Genomic DNA, 18,522 nt, shown 5'->3' on the forward strand with positions numbered 1-18,522 from the left:
CAACTGCACATGGGGACAAAGATTGTACTTTTGGGAGAAATGTCCTCTGGTCTGATGAAACAAAAATTCATGTTGGAAGGTCATGTCAGGATGAGCCTGCAGGAAGGGTACCACATAAGGGAGGAGAATGTCTTCCCTGTAACGCACAGCGTTGAGATTGCCTGCAATGACAACAAGCTCAGTCCAATGATGCTGTGACACACCACCCCAGACCATGACGGACCCTCCACCTTCAAATCAAACCCGCTCCAGAGTACAGACCTCGGTGTAATGCTCATTCCTTCGACGATAAACGCAAATCCGACCATCACCCCTGGTGCGACAAAACCGCGACTCGTCAGTGAGGAGCACTTTTTGCCAGTCCTGTCTGGTCCAGCGATGGTGGGTTTGTGCCCATAGGCGACGTTGTAGCCGGTGATGTCTGGATAGGACCTGCCTTACAACAGGCCTACAAGCTCTCAGTCCAGCCTCTCTCAGGGTATTGCGGACAGTCTGAGGACTGATGGAGGGATTGTGTGTTCCTGTTGTAACTCGGGCAGTTGTTGTTGCCATCCTGTACCTGTCCCACAGGTGTGATGTTCGGATGTACCGATCCTGTGCACCTGTTGTTACACGTGCTCTCCAACTGCGAGGACGGTCAGCTGTTCGTCCTGTCTCCCTGTAGCGCTGTCTTAGGCGTATCACAGTACGGACATTGCAATTTATTGCCCTGGCCACATCTGCAGTCCTCATGCCTCCTTGCAGCATGCCTAAGGCAAGTTCACGCAGATGAGCAGGGACCCTGGGCATCTTTCTTTTGGTGTTTCTCAGAGTCAGTAGAAAGGCCTCTTTTAGTGTCCTAAGTTTTCATAACTGTGTCCTTAATTGCCTACCGTCTGTAAGCTGTTAGTGTCTTCACGACCGTTCCGCAGGTGCATGTTTATTAATTGTTTGTGTTTCATTGAACAAGCATGGGAAACAGTGTTAAAACCCTTTACAATGAAGATCTGTGAAGTTATTTGGATTTTCACGAATTATCTTTGAAAGACAGGGTCCTGAAAAAGGGGTTTCTTTTTTTGCAGAGTTTAGTTCTCCATGCGCCTGTCTGGCAGGCGGTACCGTAGCATCCAGGCTATGCCCAACAGACTCCTAAACAGCTTCTATCCCCTGGCCAGAATACTGAGAATTGGCTAACACCTACTGCTCTTCCTCTCCCACAGACTAGTCACACTCTATGCTTAGACTCTATGCCCGTCCATTGGTTTCTACTCACAAAGACGCAACCTACACTTCAGCTAAAACGATTATAGATTAGATGTATTACTTCATTACGCTGCTGTCCATTGATTATTGATGTCCATTACCATTATTAGTTACAGTGCCTATCATGTTGTGTTACAGCCTGAATATAAAAGGGATTCGATTGAGGTTTTGTGTCACTGGCCTACACACAATACCCCATCATTTCAAAGTGGAATTATGTTTTTAGAACATTTGACAAATTAATAAAAAATGAAAAGCTGAAATGTCTTGAGTCAATAAGTACGCAACCCCTTTGTTATGGCATGCATAAATAAGATCAGGAGTAAAAATGTGCTTAACAAGTCACATAATAATAAGTGGTGACTTATTACAGAGCTTCTTAATGGCTGTGAAAGGAGAAATATTAGGCTAGATCAACACCATTGTAGTTACTCCACAATACTAACCTAAATGACAGAGTGAAAAGAAGGAAGTCTGTACAAAATACAAATATTCCAAAACATGCATCCTGTTTGCGACAAGGCACTAAAGTCAAACTGCAAATCATGTGCAAAGAAATGTACTTTATGTCCTTACAAAGCGTTGTGTTTGGTACAAATCCAACTAAACACATCACTGAGTACTAGGGGTGTGCCAACACGGCATACTCGTAATCATATCTGTAAATTGACAGTTGATAGCCGGATTGGATGATACACATGATTGGGAAAAACAAAAGTATTTTGTGCTTAGCTCTATTTCCTTTAGTTTTATCCTAAAAAAAACTCCTTAATCCTTGCCGATGACACGCATAACATGATAAAGCCACCACCATGCTTGAAGAGTGGTAGTCATTAGGGGTGTGCCGAGTAGTCAGACAAAACGAGTATCATAACGGATATGGGCAATTTTCTGGATGCGATTATGATCAAAGTATTTCTTGTAATTATCCATGTAAGTAATTTTCGGGTGTCAGCACGCATCTTTCTCGTGTCAGTCATATGCAAGGTTCTACGTGGTCTAAATAAGTCAACTGGCCAGTTTGCTTGTCTGTAAAGAGAAGGGTGAGCTGTACGTTGATCCTGCTGCTCTGATTGGATGGAGAGAAGCTGTATTTCTCCCTCTACTTGCTCCATAATTTCACCCGATCACTTTTCCTCGCATGTTTTCGGTCTGATCATTTAGATTGCTGTTGCAATCCCATGGCGAGAACGTCTGCTATCAAGCTATCAATGTGCATCATAACTAACAAGCGCAATCTGACTGAGTGACAGCAAAGTTGGCGGCCCGCTGCAAGTTGAGGACACACAGACACACACACATAATGCAGGGTTAAAGACACATATGATCGTCTTTAGGATACGCAGTCTCTCTCCTCTCGCTACAGCTAACTTCATTAGAATTATTATGTGGATTATAATAAATGGACATATTTGTAGGGGTTGATACATTTTTCGTTAGTTAAATATGTATAACTTTAGAGGACTTAGCCTCGAATATATTGCAAGTTTGCCCTTTTTGACAATCAGGCTACACTTTACAATAGGACTCAACTCTGACCGCAGCATCTATCGGTAGTCTAAACTGTGACACAAATTGGGGGATTTTTCACACATAACCAAGCTATTAGACTATCCTTTTGTAAATTAATGGAGGTGTGAATGTTTCTGTCTGTGAGTCTCTCTACTCTCGCACTAGAGTTCTGCATCGGGCAAAAAAATCCGTAGGCTGGTGGTCCCGGACTTGAGAGAACTTGGGTAAATACATTGGCGCAATTACACTTGACATGTGGACTGACGGTGTTCGAAAAATAGGATACTTGTACCTTACAGCCCATTACATGAACGAAGAGTGGATGCTATTCACCACGGAGTGGGACAGCGCAGCTCAAAACTGCAGATAACATAAGGCCAGCTATTGTGAAAGAATACTTGTGGATCTTGTTGATTTCCTCTATCGCTTCCTGGCCTTGGAGGAAAGCAAACAGCCTACTGTTCACCAGGTGGGTAATTGTGTCGTTCCAAAGGATTAAGCGTCACCTACAGATGGAGTTGTGGTTTCAGAGAGAACCCAGCTGCAAGCCTGCGACCCAGCATGGTGGATGACATCCTTTTCCTGCACAGCAATTTGAAAGAATCCAGTGATGAACAGACTGTTTTTGAAGTTATTGTTTTAGTATATTTATTTGTTGCCTAATATTATAAGGCTCTTTAAAGTGATTTGAGTTGTCAATGTGCTGCATTGCATTGTGAAAAAAAAGAAGTATCGTTCTGAATTCATGGCATGGTTTCTTTTGAGCTAAATGTTGAATAGACATGCAGGCAAATTAATTAATGCAGGAAAAGAAGAAGAATAGCCTGCTGTCTGTAGTCATAAAAACAATCAGGCAAAATAAATGGATATTATTTTGTTGGCTAACGTATTGGATCAGCTCTCGGAACTCATTAAGAGGTGGCTTCTATCTTCAATATAATCACTCATTCAGAAGGTTAACCCCATAGGTCTTCGGCCTGCAGTAAATGAAATGAGATTACCAGGTTCATTGTTCATTAAGTTATAATAATCCACGCCTTCTGGGAATGTTGTGAAGTCCAAAAGTTATGGACAGAGTTATAAAGTTGCTGTCAAAAGTATTAGAAATGGAAATGTCCATGTAATCCGTCGGTCTGCATATTTCAAGACAAGGGTGGGTTGGGTTGGACGATACTTTTCTCGTCAATCATTTTGAAAAAAACGTATACTTAAAAACTGGAAATCAACCAATCGGCTTTTAAATGCTTTTTTTTATCCAAATGTTGTGCGTGGGTGATGAAAAGAAACAAAATGGTGCAGTTTGATGCCATGTGGTGGAGAGTGATGTGGCGCTGGAGATGAGGGTGTGTGCAGGTGGGTCTAGGCAGGTCTGATGTAGTTGATGTTTGTGTGCATCTGTATGTTGTCATTTGTGTTGTCTAAAAAAAAAAAAAACGTACAAAAAAAAGATAAAATGATAAGCTCGCAACACACATTTGATTATTCATTATGAATAGGATTTATTTGATTTATTTTGTTTACATTCATCAGGTATGAAGGTAAGACCCAGATGCAGACCACGTCGAATAAACAGTAGTTTCATATTCCAACATGGGCAGGCAATATTCAGGTCGAGGCAAGCAGGGGTCAGTAAACCAGAGGAGGTCCAAAGGTACAGGTCAGCAGGCAGGCTCAGGGTCAGGGGCAGGCAGAGTGGTCAGGCAGGCGGGCTCGGAGTTAGGACAGGCGGGGGTCAAAACCAGGAAGGCGAGAAAAGAGAGACTGGAAAAAGCAGGCGCTGAGACACAAAACGCTGGTTGACTTGAACAAACAAGACGAACTAGCAACAGACACACAGAGAACACAGGTATAAATACACAGGGGATAATGGGGAAGATGGGCTACACCTGGAGGGGGGTGGAGATAATCACAAAGACAGGTGAAACAGATCAGGGTGTGACAACATTCTTTATTGTAACCACAATATCACAAATAATAGAACACATACACACACACAAACACACACAACATGAGCCAATTAACTTGGTCAAAACATTTTTTTAGTAAAGACGATCAGAAATAATGTTTTTACTTATTTATTTTCATCCAAAGCCACGAATGAGTGAATCATTCAGCTTTATGCTGACAAATATAGCTTCATGCTATATCCAAAATAGGCCAAGCCTAAACTAATATTAAACTGCCTAAGTAAACTAGTACATTTCATAAATAAAACAAATAAATTAAATAGCTATGGTCTTGAAAATATGGCAAACTTTTCCCCACTGTATCCTCGTTGGACTCTTTTTCATTCAGTTTCTTCATCACATCAGCAATGAAGGATTCCGTGTTTCAGAAACTCACTTTATATAGAGTCCACACTGTGGTAAATAAAGCCAGTTTGTTATTTAGAATATTATTTTTTTTGTTTTCGAGGGAGAGAAACCAAAAGCAAAACCAGAAGCATAATCAGCGTTCTAACTTCCCCTTGCAATAGTGTGGCGCAATGAGAGAATGACGCAATTTACCACAATCTGCCACCATCTACCACAACATGTCGTGGCATACACTCTAAACTTTTAATTGAGGAACCACTGTACATACACACACACACCCCTCTGCTCGCTGCTCCTAATCTGCAGCTTCTTTTGCAGTGAGAACATGCAGGGAGGAATTTTGACTAAATCTAGTTAGGCATATAGAAAATCCTGGAGGAAAACCTGGTTCAGTCTGCTTTCCAACAAAACACTGGGTGACAAATTCACCTTTCAGCAGGTCAATAACCTAAAACACAAGGCCAAATATACACTGGAGTTGCCTACCAAGATGACACTGAATGTTCCTGAGTGGCCTAGTTACAGTTTTGACTTAAATTGGCTTGAAAATCTATGGCAAGACTTGAAAATGGCTGTCTAGCACTGATCAACAACCAACTTGACAGAGCTTGAAGAATTTGTGAAAGAATTATGTGCAAATATTGTACAATCCAGGTGTGGAAAGCTCTTATAGACCCAGAAAGACTCCCAGCTATAATCGCTGCCAAGGATGATTCTAACATGTATTGACTCAGAGGTGTGAGTACTTATGTAAATTAGATATTTCAGTATTTTATTTTCAGTTAATTTGCAAAAATGTCAAAAACATGTTTTCACTTTGTCATTATGGGGTATTGTGTGTAGATGGGTGAGAATAAGTGTAATAAGTGAAGGGGTATGACTGCTTTCTAAAGGCACTGTATCTATTTAACCTTCTATTGGTCACTATTACTCCTGTTTACATGTATATATTACCATTAGTATAATACCAGTTATATATTCCTGCTACCAGTCACTTTCCAGCCCTGTTTACATGTATATACTGTAGTACCATTAGTATAATACCAGTTATATATTCCTGCTACCAGTCACTTTCCAGCCCTGTTTACATGTATATCCTACTACCAGTCACTTTTTATGTATAAACCCACCTCAACCACTCCAGTACCCCTGCACATTGAATAAGGTACTGGCACTGACGTGTATACAGTTGCATTCCCGTGTTTCTTTCACTCACATCTTAGTTCTTGTGTGTGTGAAAAAAAAGAGAGATTTTCTATCATTATCATTATCACTGCATTGTTGGGAAAGAGGTGTCAAGGTAAGAATTCCGCCGTACTGTTTTACACCTGTCTATCCTGTGCACGTGTTGAATAAACTTGGAAACTTGAATTAAGGAATAGTGTCATTTGGGAAGCCCAGAGATGGAGGGATGTGTGGGTACTGTTGGTCGCTATGTGTACTGTAGTGTTTACTGGCCAGTCATTGCTGATGACTAAGGGGAACAGGGCTCTGATTCAGGGGGAAATTGCAGCCAGTTCCAGCCGGTTGGACACAGTTAAGACCAGTATTGATTTCTGTGGAAGTTTAGAGCCCTCGGACACCCCCAGTGTAAAACCAGTTTGATCAGGCTTCGGCTGCCTGGGCAACAGTTGAGTAGCTACAGCTACCTGTTAGACAATGCCTATACAGGGGGACCACAGATCTCTGGACCGAATAGGAGTTGGACATGCTTTGTAAGATATATTTTGTAAGTGATAAAGATGCAGCAAATACTGTATTTGTGAAATGTAAGAATGAATGATTTTTCTTTTACCACTTGGTAGGTGATATCACAATATTGTGTTGGCTAGTGATATAGGTCATTGTCATGGGGATGACCGGGACCAATTAATTCCATGCCTTCCAATGAATTCAATCGATCCCTGTTGAGTTGACCTTTTTTGCATTAGCAAGTGTTTGTGTGGAGACACACAGCCATGTGTGTGTTCCCTCAATCTCTGATTATCAAGTGTTAGATAATCCAAGGTTAAGGCAGTTGTAATGAATCTCAGATCCTATCTAGGATTATTGGATCCCGGACCACATTCATCTCAATATGATGATATGGAGGTGACCTAGGGCTCTGAAGATAATCTCTTTACTCACTGGCGCCAGGGGGAATACTAATTCTGTATGCTTACAGACCGTCAACATTCACCACCACCATCATCACCAACAGACAGTATACTTCTGTTACAGTATACTTCTCTAGTTTGGACTCCTACAAATGGACTGATACATTACTTCATTAAAATGGATTTAGTTTAGAGATGATAATATATGTATTCTTTTTGGTTAATAATCCATGATTCTCTTCACAGGTTTTGTCTGTCAGTTGAAACAAACAGCCTTTTCAAACAGAGATCGAATAATTTCGAAAAAACCCTCCCGTTTACATTTCCTATGTCCGCAGGTGCCTTTTTCATGCTCAATGCCTTTGTTCTTCTTGTTCTCCTGATTTCTCTTCTGAGGGCTCTCCTTAAATTCAATAAAATTCAATTGCATTGAACACAGATTGCTTCATTGGCATGACAAAGGAACATTTTGTGTTGCCAAAGCGTGAACAGAAACAAACAAATTGAGCTCGAAAACAATAAGTGAGAACAATAAGTGGTAATTATGAGGCCCAATTAAAGCTGTAATCCAACGAATGAGGTATATGACAATTAGAGTTGAAAAAAGGCCCCGACAGGTCGGTTGTTTTTGCGGTACCTGCTGTTTTTTCGGGTCGTGACAGGTGGCTGCGTGCTCAGCTGCCATTCCAGCACACCTCTGTATCCCCTCTCCAGAGGGCTCAGGAATTATCACTAAATTCATGTTCCACTTATTCGCAGTTTGAGCACAGCCAGTGTTCTCGGCGAGGGGCAAATCATCCTCTTTGTGCGGCTGATAGATAGGGACAAATAAATAACACCCACTCTGCAGCCACGTACATGGCAATGGCACACCACCTCCACACAACTCGCATAAACACAGATCCACAGACAAACACAGACACACACAGACACACAGAGTTTCTGTGGATATTGTGATCATGGGGGAAATAAGGAAACTGGGAATTGTAACATAAAGGGAAGACGATTTGAGCATAATGCTGAAACAAGCAAGAAACACAGACACAAAGAGCGTAACAGAAGGGCATTTTGAGAAATATACTATATTCAAGCTGTTTCACAGACTAGTAATAGACAGTTATTTTCTATATAACAACATTGTCGGCTAGTCACTTACTGCTAACAAGGCACAGATCTTTATAAAGGCTTAGGAAAGGAAGAAAGCAAACAAGCAAAAAGAAGTACGGTTGCAGACAATTGCTTTGGTATTTGTCATGTAAGAGTTTGGATGTGGTGTTTCATTAAATAAATTGTTTTGGTCAATAGATTTTTGTGCGCTGTGTGTGTCTGCAGCTTAGCCGTGTGGATTAAGTGAGGGACTCCTCTATGGTAGTACTCTACTGATCCCTCTCTTCCCTCTCTTCCCTCTCTTCCCGGCTTGTTTCCTCTATCCCTGCGTGAGTGTGCACCTAGATATTTAGACATTCAGCCCTCCGACGATTTCACGAGCATCCCTTTGATCAGCCGAGAGGCACTCAGAAGGATGCATTTCACCGTTGCCGCCCTTCCTCTCTCTCTGTTGTCTCTTTGAGTAATGTTTTGGTCGGCCTACTCCCTTAAGGATTCTGAGATACTACGGACAACTTTATTTTCTCCCTCATCCATGAAAAATGTGTCAGTTATCATGACAATTCATCCTAATTTGGGTCAATACAAATCGGTAGTTATTAGTTCATTTTGACTGTCTATAGAGACTCTTTCGTCAATCCTACATGGCCACAGTAGAGTACAGTGGACAACCAATTTCCGTTTTGCCCCTCGGAGTTAATTGATCAATTTAAAGTCAATGAGGACTCGAATGGCCGAATCAGTTATGCCTTTTGAAGGAAAAGCAGTGGGAGCTGGCTGACTACATACATTCAATAACCAGGCAGAGACGGGAATGGGCAGGCACCCCAGGTTTACAGTAATAACCTACCATTCCGAATCTGCATTCATATGAAGGTTTCCAGCTAAACATGTGCGGTGGAACTTCACTGGACATCTGGAACTCTTTAGTGTTCCTTTTACTTTCTACTTCCTGAGGCACAGAATTCTGACAGTTCAGAGAGGGGGAGAGAAATGCAATTACTTGTAAATAGAGACTACCTGCTATTGTGAATTTGCCCTGGGCCCCGAAATTACCTCCAACACCTCCGAGATGTGTGTGTGTGTGTGTGGGATTAAGGGACGTGATAATGGCCTTAGCTCAAACTGTGGCACATTTCTCTTGCCACCTGCTTTAACCTTTCGTCCTCTTTCCCTCCTCTCTCCGTCCTCTGGCCTCCCACGCATCGCCTTTCCTCGCAGACTTTCTTAACAGTCACAATTGGCCCTCGTCACCCAGACGGGGGATGGAAAGGAGATTTTAAGAACCTCTGCCAATTCTGCCATGCCATCGCATAATTTAAAACACCTGCAGTACCGGTGCGTGGGTGAAATCACCGGGGATACCAAGCCAGAAAAAAAGCCATAGTACAACATATGTGTTGTGATAATTGCGTTGTTTGCTCTGTAACCCGTTAGTTCATATGCCTATATATATATATATATATATATAGGCCTAAGGCCGAGACAATAAGAAGATACAGTTGTAGAATAAATAAGATCAACCCCACCTTTGTTTCATCAGAAAACCGGAGCGCAACCGAAGTCAACAATTTAGTTCAATCAACGTAAGCTAAATATGATGTGGCTGCCCATGTTTCTGATTTCTGTGCGTGTGTGTGAGTGTGTGTTCTTGCAAGAACAAAAAACATGTTGACTCACCCTACTTGTAGAGAAATGCCAATGCCATCCTCCTCTTTCATGTTGCCTGAATGGTCTATCACTCTGTCATACAGTACAAGCTTTTAGTTTTTGTTGTCCTAGGCTACCTGACTAAAATGCTTGCTCGCTAGCCTAGCTTCCTGTCATGGGCAACGTTAGCTAGTTAACATTAGCCTTCTACATCTAGCTACATATTGAATTTCCATCCACTCAGGCCAGGGGCACAACGTATGAATTTATGGTTGAATCAGAATCACTGTTATAATCATTGGCCAGTACGGATAATTAAGTAAAACCACAAGTTCAAATCCCTATCTCCATACATGGCTAATTTAGGAAAGGACCAATTTTAGCAAGCTAGCTAGCCACTGGAGTACAACAACACAACGAGATGTACAACGAGTTTCTGTCAATAAAGTTAGCGGGATTCTCTTTTTTTGGGGCGCCAGGACCATTCACAACTCACTCAGTTTAGCTCAATGGTGATTGGCTATTATTTTATTTATTTTTTATCAAGGGAGGCCAAATTCTCGCTGGCTTCCCTTGCATTCAATGCTACGGGTGGCAACAATGTCATACTCTTTTGGACCATACAGCCTCAGATAGATGGCCTACACATACAGAGAGGCGCTGTTTCTTTGCTCGGATGCTTTCTCCAGTGAGATACATTCAGCCTCTTGCTAATTGAAGAAAAATTATGAAACACAGAGAGATGAAAGATACATTACTTTATATATTTTACTTTTTTTCTAGGTACATTTTTTAGGGAAGCCTGGCTTCGCTTGGCATCCATTAATAAATGCCACTGAACACCTGTGCTATCATACAGGTTTCATTAAGTAATAAGGGGAGGATGCGGTTTTGTCAGTCAACTGAATAAGTACAACAGAAGTCTAGTGCTTTTTATGTGGAATCTTAAAGCACAAGTCTCTCTTAAAACATTTGAAAGAAAGTTGCCCATCTCTCTTTGCAGTCAAAAAGCCAGCCAATTTTCTTTCCTCAGCTCTGTTCCTGTGTGTGACCCAATCTAGTCTTGGACTCTGGCCTCTTTGACATGCTGAATCTCTGATACCTCTAACTGTACAGCAAACATTTTAAAAGCCGGGATGTCAAACTAATTATGTTTTTTCTAAAACCAACTTGTCTAGACCACACAATACTCAAACAAGGAATCTCAATCTGTATAATGAAACTATGTATGACATGGGTTTTCAACTGTATCCACACCATAGTATGATGAACCCAATAATATCATGTTTTACTTCCTTCTGCTCTTTCCAACCTGTTAGCTCCCTATGTTCTTGCCTCTTCCTCCTTTCCACCATTCTGTTTGGATAACACCTGTTTGTCTTACCTTACCTTTTCTATCCTTTAGCTTTTCTCCCCATCTCACTTCTTCTCTTTCACTCTCGCTTTCATCCTCTCTAAACCTCCCTAAATCCATCACTCCATCACTCATTCACTTCATCCCTTTCCACCCAAACAGTTCTCCTTTCAGATCTCTCTATCCTTCTCGGTTGTGATGGACTACAGCACCGTCACATGTGAGTGATATCAGTGATTACTCTCCTGTAGGCCTGGCTGCAGCCCGGTGCCATGCTTCATATTTCACTATGATGATCGCCTCTGTTATTAGAGAGAGAGAGACTGGCCCAGGGGACAGTAACGTACAGTGACAGCGGCGGTATCTGCTCCCCCCTCCATATTGGGGTTGAGGCCCAAATGGCACCCTATGGGCTCTGGTCAATGTAGTACACCATGTAGGGAATAGGGTGCCATTTTGGACGCACACTCTGATAGCAGTTTAATGTGATTTTTAATAGTCCTCCATTATGGTGTCCCTTTTTCAGTGTCCCATCATCACTGGAGGCTGTAGGACTATAGGGGAGATGGTTACAGCCTCGATTCCTCTGACATGAAGCACTTTTTCTCCAACTTGACATCTGTGCAGCTTGGGAGGATGGCAGGGCTGTAATTTAGCTGAAAATATCTATCGATCGGGCCATTTCGCTCGTTAAAGAATATTTTCTCTTATTCTCTCGTTTCATGTATTTTCCCATATGCTGGATTCATTCCAGGCTGGTTGGTTTGAAGCATGGGTTATTCTTAGGTTAGTATTATGGCTTACTTATCATTGAGAAATGCACTAGTATGCACTATTATTTTTTTTTAAACTTTTCACAAAATCCAATATGAAATTCAGACTTGCTGTACATGGGGGTAGTAGACCGTATGCTGAAATTTGATTTGAAACAGTAGAAACAAGACCAAAACATCCTCTTTCTATCTCTCTATCTCTCTATTCACCATAATAGACAACACACGTCGCGTATGCATTTGCTGATTGTTATTATCAGTCTATACATGCCAGCCATCATTGAGGGGTCATGCGTTTTTCATAAGTGATACCTGTATTTTAATGAGAGAGGCTGACGAGGTGCTGCTGCATCTGCACAGAGGATGGCCTTCACCACTCTCTCTCTCATTTAACATTTTTCTCACGACCTGTCAGTCAACAACTCCAAGGCCTTCTCGTGTCTGTCTCCCATAGTATCCCGGAATATCAATCAGCCTAAATCTTTGCATATTTTTGCATGATAATTAAGAGAAGATTGCGACATGGTGCAGACGATCAATCTGCAAATCAGCAGACCAGATTCAATCCAAATTTCGACTCTGTTCGCAGATGGCAAACTAAACAGCCTAAACTGACAGGGCTGCGTTCGGGTGGTAGGAAGGACCTCCCCTGCCAGGAAGAGAGGGCCATGTCAGTGCCTGTGTGTAATTTGGAATTAATGGGACGGTAAAACTTTTAATTCAAAATCCCAGCCTTGGGGACAAACACATTTGCATACAAATGAACACAATTTCCTATTTGTTCGATATGCAAATGGTAACAAGAAGAAACTTACAGGGGGCTGCCAGCCGATTCCACAGCTCTCACCGAGTGCAGAACGTAGGCACCCAACCGAGCACTTAAAAAACAGCCCTGTTTGAGATATCAGGCTGGGGCAGGAGGTGAGCAGCGCTCCTCCTGGAGGACCACAGAGTCCCGTGAGGTTCAGAGTAACCTTTCTGTCATCAACTCATTTACACCTGGAAATAACAGGTGAGGTGACTCTTCCTCCAAACACAGAATCCAATTATATGCCTACCGATTTGAGGTGGAAGGCAGTGGGTGAGGCTATCCCAAGGGTAGGAGGTGGAAGCGTCCCGCTGGGAACAGACGTCAGTTCAACGTCTAGTCTTGATTTACATGTGGTTGAGTTGTCAACTAATGTGAATTCAACAAAAAAATGCACCATGTTATTGGATTTAGGTTAATACATGTTAGGTGAAAAACGCATGAAATTCCCTTACGTTGATGACTTTTTCCAAATCCAATTAGTTTCCCACATCGATTCAAAGTCATCACATAGATTTTTTTTTGTGTTGAAATGACTTGGAAACAACGTTGATTGAAAAGAGTGCCCATTGGAGTTGCTTTTAAAGTTGTCGCTTTTCAGAGAGTAATTATCGAATTGCACTCTGTTGCGTCTTTTTTGTTTTGATAACTTCTACACGAAATATGCATTTTGCTATTTGTGAGGTTTCACACAAGCCACGCTGAATAACGATACACCATCAAATGCAACTCTCTCGTTTGTGTGTCTTTTATTCAAAGGCTCAGCTATGCCCTGAATCACAATAGTGAAATAGGGAGAAATGACACAAGGGCACGTTCTGATAGCAAAACAGAATCCATCACAGCCAACATGAAAGAGACTGTTGAGGCAAAAGTTGTTTACATTAAGATACTGTAAGTGACTGACGTGTTGGATGGGACACAAACCAACAGCTTGTTGAAAAATTACAGGCAGCGGGCTGCCAGCTTGGATTTGATTCAGAGACTAAACTGTGTACTTAATACTGCCGAGTGTTTACATTGTGTGGGTTGTGGGAAGTCAAGGGGATATTTACTGTATACAAAAGTCGGGAAACTGCCATATTCCCATTTCCAAAACAATCAAACCCACACGTGAACAAAGCCTATGTGTGTAATCAAGGTGATACAGTATGCAACAGTAGATGAGATGCTGTCATATTGCCATTTTCACAACAATCACACACACAAAACATAGTCTTCTAAGCCATATAAAATTGCAGCATTTGTAATCAATGCTATCCTTTTTAAATGTTGAAATCCAGCATCTCCAATGACCACTCATCAATAGGCCTAGAAGCATATAGCTGGAGCAATTCTCCCCAGAAGCTCTGAAGGTGACACGGCACTTTCGGCAGACTTTGATGGGCCACCGGGGAGCTGTATTTCATATCACAGAAGTGCTTCTCCGTGGTGGAGGATGCTTTCACAATCAGCCACAACCATTACAGACGGGTCTCTCTCTGGCACAGAAAGGATGTTTTTCTGTTTATTCTACGTTCTAAAGCAGAGAGAGGCTTGTGTTGCCTGCCAGTAAATTCAAGATGAAACTCCTCCAGATCATTTTAGTCCTGCTGCACATATAATCCAATCACTAAATCATTAATTCATCAAGTGTTTACATCAACAGTGGATCTCGCCGCTCTCCCAAAGGAATGTCCTTGTGTCTCAAGCCTCCTCGGCAACTTAACATGCTAAATCAGCGGGTTAGAAGATGTTCGAAGGGGCTAGAAGAAAATAAGAAATCAGAGAACGAGTGAGAAAAGGTAATAGCTCATTAAAAACAGAATTAGAAGAAGAAGAAAACTGCCCAGGAATATTTGAATGGATTCCGGCCAAATTGACAGGTCAGATAGAATCAGAGCCTCCCTCTGGCTCACCCACAAGGCCAATCCTCTGTTACCGGGCTGGAAACCCACCGCAACCCGGCCCACGCTAACGATCCTCCAGTTACCAGGCGGATTGCATTCCGTATTCACATCCCGACTGTCGGCCTGATTAAATCTGTATTTAATTGGATCAAATATAGTCGTGATGGAGCACTCCCACCGGCGTTTAGTCCACAGTCCTCTGTCAAGCAAAAAGAGAAAAAATTCTACTGGGGAATTAAGAGCAAGAAATGAATATCAATGATAGCCAGTGCTTACAGTCAGCTGCTCTGGAAGTGAGGACCACACCTGCAGGTTGGTGCTGGGGATCAGAGGTGCTGGATTATTGGAATCAGAGGTAACTGGTATATTCGTCTGTATCCCAAATGACACCCTATTGCCTTTATAGTACATGGAATCAGAGGTAGCTGGCATCTTGGAGTGTGGTCTAGAGTCGTGGGGTAAACAGCTTGACATTTCTTGGTGTGAGTCCCACTAAATTGCTCCAGTTGCAGTTGGAGGGAGATCAGGGGGTTCGACTGACAAATCTGTTTCAAGCTTTCAGCAAAAGGAATCAGAACAGAAGTCAAATTGTGATGCTTCATGTTAGCTACTTTGTTTTGTGTGTCTACATATAAGCCCAGGTCCATTGTGTTCAGTTTCTAGAAATCCAGTTGTTGACTGAAGAAAACCTAGACATACTGGAAAAATGATCCAAATAGTAGCGGCTAGCTAACGTGGGCCTCTGTTGAGTTGATTGATTAAAGGTGTGATTCCATGAGGTCACCTTGGGGGTCAAAGGAACCCTGGGTAAATTATCAAGCAGCAGGCTGAGGTATCGAGTGCCTGAGAATGAACACAAGGTTGATTGAAAAATGTAAATGTTCATACGAGGCTATCGAGCGGCTGACAGCGAACCAACCGGCTCTGAGCAGTAGTGGGAATGAGGCCTTCATTATGAAGTAAAATAAATAAAAAATAATTTCCTTAGGCTCCAAGCACTCCTACACAATAGGCTGACACTAAGGCTCAAATGTACTGAAAACTAAATAAGGAGTGTTTAAAATGAACCGGGTTCTGCTCATAAATAATACATATGCTGAAAGATTGCTGATGAGCTGTCTAATGAGGTAGGGGTGGGGGCTTGTTGCTGACAAACTGCAAATTTATTTTTTTACAAAGATTTAAAACCTGAAACCTTGCACGCACAGCACAAAGCCGAAATGCTAATGATGTTGGCATTTTATAATGAGACTCATCTTCCCTGTGTCATGTATCAGAAATTTATTTTTTTCCTCTGAGAACTAGCTGCACTGCACATAATGGCATCTAGGGATGCAAATTTTGGTCAATTTTGCTGCCGACTAACCGACCCTCATTAACCGGTGAACAAATGGTTAAATGTTTTTCAAACAGTAAAATCATGTGATCAACAGAAAATATGCATGCATACAAGGAATGGACATTATTCATTAAGAGCTTAATTAAAAAATGAAACAATAGCTAGCCTATCGTCTTACAGTCAAAAGGCTATATAGGCTATTACTGAACATACAACTGCTGTAATTAAGTAGCTAATAAAACGTTACAGTTGCCAAAATACAGTTCGCGGGAAAACACTGTTCTAAACGGCGCACCTAAATCAAGCGGTTCCATATGTGATGAAAATCTCAGTTAAAAACTTAGGAAGAGGGGAAACTAAAGATACAACAACTAGGATGGGTTGCTAATACGACTAGGCTTGTGACTTTGGCTTCTGGACAACGAAATAAAGTTTATATGAGAGAAATGCTGGTTAATATAAAATAATTGCCTCCACATTTCTACGGTTGGATTTTGGCTAGGCCACTTTGAAGCAAGGTAAGACATACCTCATTATTTGAAGTAAAGTAAAATGTTCAGGGTTTAAACGATTATACTGCCTCAAGCTCACATTTTAAAGGGGTGGGTGACGTGCGGATAACCTGCCTACCGTTGACTATAGCCTATGCCCTCAAATGGCGAATAGGAGGCTTTAGTTACAAGTTCAGATTGAGAAATAAAACTAGTATTGCATTTAGAATGATTATTTGTTGCGCACTCCAGTGACGGCTTTTTGAAGAGTTGCTCTCACGCTGTCTGACAGGTGATAGGCCATTCCGCTCCTCAAACTAGGCCCTGTATGTTGTGCATAATAAATAAGATATATGATGACTACCCAAAAAACACACACAGCCATTTAATTCCACAAAATGATGGAAATGAACCTATAGACCCATAAGCATGACCTGTCAAATATATCAGCGGCTAACCGTTAACCGTTAACATCCCTAATGGCACAACATGGTAGGGGAGAACTGGGACGAAAGTAACACTTTTTGTTTTTGTTACTCAGAGATCGATAGAGCTAGAGACACCATATTTTATGACAAACAACTTATATATGTCCTCTACCATTAGCAACTGTAATTTAATTTAGGGTAAATGAGTTTAAATGAAATATACAGAGAACAGAACTACCGCAACGTTACTTTTGTACCTGCCGGCGGGGCGGCAGCAACACTGGCGAGAAGTGCACAATATCTCCATGTTTCTGGTTTGTAATACTCGTTACTTTCAACAAATGTACTATACGCCATAATTTCATGTTTGTGTCAATTTGTGTCATGCTATAGGTTTCGACATTTATGAAACCAATGTTGCGCAACCACAATACTGTATGTTGCCTTACAATATTAAACTAAAATAGATGACATAAAACCTATATTAACCATCATTTTCTCATCTCACTTCAATGGGAATGTAGCAGGACATGTTTAATCACCGTTTTCAATTACTTTTCATGCTTAGCCCTACCAATCAGGTGTGCTCCAACTGTCCTTGTCATGCTCTCTCCTCGTGTCTTGATAGAATACACTTCTTTATTCTCTTCACAAATGTAAAACTCATCGTTCTTATCACAATTCCACGGCTTGACACAAGGTAATTGACCCCCACTAAGTGACCCCCATCAACTACTAACCTGTTGATAAATCTCATGTGAAAGCTGATCCGTCAAGTCAATTGATTAAAGCATAATTGTAATGATGTCATATATAATTTTCAAACGGTCAGCCGTCCTCCACATTAGGAACATGCTGGCTTCACTGCATCATTCTAGCTTCTGTGTTACTTTCGTCCCGGCTCTAACCTATATAAACGTGCATAGAAACAACTGCTAGAATTACAAAACAGTTAGAATGATGTAACTAAATAACTCATTAATGTTGAATGAAAATGTGTAGTTTTAGTTTCGATAAAAACCAAACAAAAGACACAACATCGAAAAGTAGAGAGAAATAGCAACTGTAACCAGTATTTAAGCATCATATGGCACATCACATGCACAGAAACGACTGCTGGAATTCAACCGTAATGTAACTACTGATTGTAATTCATGTTGACTGGAAATGCATCTGTGTTATTGGGATGAACATCGAAAACTGCGACATTTAACAGTATTTGAGAATTTTCTCCTGCATCGGGAGTGTCCTATATCGGCAGATACAGCTTCAAGAGTGATTTATGGATATTAGCAGCTCTTCACAATGTTGCCAGGGGTTTTCAGCTATATTTTGATAAAGACTTGACTGTGAAGTGGGGCTTTGTGTTCCAATCCACAAAATTTTACATCAAACAAAGACAATCATGTACATACGTTTTGTGCAATTTCCTCTTTTTGCTCAGCCATGGACCTCATTGTTGCTAATTCTAGCCTACTCTGTGCTTCTGGGTACAAAGATCTTGGTGCGTATATATCA

At 41.4% G+C, this 18,522-nt stretch overlaps 1 protein-coding gene across 2 annotated transcripts in view; it reads right to left on the reverse strand.

Annotated features, from left to right (window-relative positions):
* LOC139554418 (ephrin-A3-like) overlaps positions 1–18,522 on the reverse strand; it is a 94,142-nt gene that overhangs the window by 32,289 nt on the left and 43,331 nt on the right. The window lies entirely within an intron of this gene.

This window comes from Salvelinus alpinus, chromosome 26 (assembly GCF_045679555.1).
Source record: "Salvelinus alpinus chromosome 26, SLU_Salpinus.1, whole genome shotgun sequence".
Taxonomy (NCBI): Eukaryota; Metazoa; Chordata; class Actinopteri; order Salmoniformes; family Salmonidae; genus Salvelinus; species Salvelinus alpinus.